Source organism: Anopheles gambiae (genome assembly GCF_943734735.2).
Source record: "Anopheles gambiae chromosome X unlocalized genomic scaffold, idAnoGambNW_F1_1 X_unloc_58, whole genome shotgun sequence".
Classification (NCBI taxonomy): domain Eukaryota; kingdom Metazoa; phylum Arthropoda; class Insecta; order Diptera; family Culicidae; genus Anopheles; species Anopheles gambiae.
The window spans coordinates 35,001-37,500 of NW_026902668.1; the positions used below are offsets into that span (position 1 = coordinate 35,001).

A 2,500-nucleotide genomic window follows, 5' to 3' on the forward strand; every position below is an offset into this window, starting at 1 on the left:
GTCTAGAGCGACTTTACCATTGTCCATCACCCGAGTGATGGCATCAACGGTTGAACGCCCTTTACGGAAACCGTACTGGGCGTCCGAAAGTCCCCCGGTCGACTCCAGATGGGTTGTCAGCCTCCGCTGAATCAACCGCTCTAAAATTTTCCCCAGCACACTCAGCAAACAAATTGGCCGGTATGACGAGGGCTCCCCAGGTGGTTTTCCCGACTTGGTAAGCAGCACCAGTTGTTGCCGCTTCCATGCGTCGGGAAAAGTGCCTGCCTCCAGTAGCTGCTTGTAGCTTTTGGCAAAAACTTCCGGAAAAGCCAGAATTGCCGCAGCTGCAGCCATATTTGGAATATTGTCGTCCCCCGGAGCTTTCTTGGGGTTGAGTGAGCGGGCAATTTCCTTCAACTCTTCCGCCAACTCCTCCTCCGAGACCGGATCCTGTGGATCCTCACCTACTTCCGTCTCGGGCCACTCCATCGGGGGACGATCGGGAAAGAGCTCATTCACGATGAACTGGAGCTTGTTGGCATCCCGTTCCATCGGAACCCGAGCTCCTTCCCACTGCTGCTTGTGGATTTGGTAAGCAGGGCCAAAGCCGTGCGGTTCCAATTGTTCCGGCAGATCCTGCTTGTGTTGGTCTTTGCTGAGCTTGATGGCCCGTTCCAGGGCAGCGCGTGCGTCCGACTTCATTTGACGCCTTTCCTCGCGCTGCTCCTCGGTCCGGGCCCGGTTGAACCGCCGTTTCATTCCGTGATAATGGCTGCGCAACCGATCAATCTCGGACGTCCACCAATAAACTGGCCGCCGGCCCTGTCGCCTTGGGGGTTGCCTAGGCATGGTGCCATCACAGGCCACCGTGATGGCCTGGGTAAGCTCCTCTGGCGTAGCAACATGCCCAAAAATGTCCTGGTCCCTCAAGATTTCAACGAACAAATCCTTGTCGAAGAATCTTGTGGACCACCTTCCCCCATTCGCTGCTGAGTGTACCTCGTTGTTGGCGCGCTGTCTCGGAACCCTGCCGACCACAAACTTGATAGTATTGTGGTCACTTGGGGTTTCGTCACACACGCGCCAATTGTTGTCCCCTACCAAGGAGGGGCTGCAAAAGGATACGTCCACGATGGAGTTGCGACCATTTGCCCCAATCCAAGTGCTCTGGTTGCCCTGGTTCAGGAGAACCAATCCCAGAGCAGCCGCCGCATCCATCACAACTCCCCCCCTAGATACCCTTTCCCCGTCGTTTGGCCTCCGCTCCATCCCCCATGCACCTGACCAGGCGTTTACATCACCCCCGATCACGGTGTCCCGATTCCGTGGAAGTACAGACACGATTTCGGTCCATTTGCGTTTGTACTCCTCGACAGTCAAATCGGAACCCACGGGTGGTAGGTAGACAGAACAAAAAACGATTCCCCGCATCTCGACCACAACGAAGTCCTCGCGTTGGTTGTCAATGATGCGCTGAAAAGGATAATCCCCAACTGATACCACTGCTACCCGTCCAGTGGTATCGGTAACCCAATTGCTGTTATTATTCGGCACCCAATAGGGGTCCGAGATAATCAGAATATCACAACCCTCGGCACGAGCACTGTGCAAAAGCAAGTCTTGTGCCGTTTGGTCATGATTGAGGTTCTGTTGGAACACTCTAATCATGACTGGGCTGTGGGGTTACCTTTCCAAAGTAGCGGCAACTGCGCTGGCCCAGCGAATGCCCGATTGCATCCGGGCCCTCGCATCCCAAGCACTTCCGCTCCCTAGTGCACGGTCCCTCGTGCTTATCTTCCGCGCAGCGATGGCATTTGCTACTGCGGTCCTTGCCACGGCAACGGGCAGCAGTATGCCCGTATTCGTAGCACCGGTAGCATTGCCGCCGACGCTCCAAAAGCCGAAGCCTGCAGCATTTGCTGAAACCGACCGTGTATTGCCTTGCCAGGGCCTGGTCGGTCACCGCTATTGCTGGGCAGTCGAAAAATGCGACCAACGTACCGTAATGCGTTTTTACGGTCGTGATCTGGTCGCTGAAAATTTCAACGCCCAGCGCGGCACTCATTTCCGAAGAAATTTCTTCGGACGAAGTGCCAGGCGGAATGTTGGTGCAGTTCACCCGCACTGAGGGTGTCCGCGGACGGCATTTTGCTTTGCCATCAAGGGCCGCAGACACCTCTCTCCAAAGGGTCATCGTTTCCTGGTGCGACATTGGTGCTAGCTCCAGGAGTAGATGACCCTTAAAGTTTGTGCGGATTCTCTGCACATCCTCTTTCTTCACCGTTTCCCTAAGGATAGGCATCATGTCCGCGTGCTTGAATCCCCCAATTGATTCAAGCTCGATGGCGTTTGGCATTCGGCCGGCCCTGGGATTAGAAGCAGGTGCCGGCTTTTGCTTGGGTTGGGGAGCAGAAGGTGGCGTGTTTGCGGTGAGGCTGGCTGCTTGCTCAGCCTCACGCTGCTTCTTCCTCTTCCGTCTCTCCCGGCGCACGGCGGTCTTCCCCTTTACCGTCCGCCA

At 55.9% G+C, this 2,500-nt stretch overlaps 1 pseudogene; it reads right to left on the reverse strand.

Moving 5' to 3' along the window:
* LOC133394836 (large subunit ribosomal RNA) overlaps positions 1–2,500 on the reverse strand; it is an 8,852-nt pseudogene that overhangs the window by 3,478 nt on the left and 2,874 nt on the right.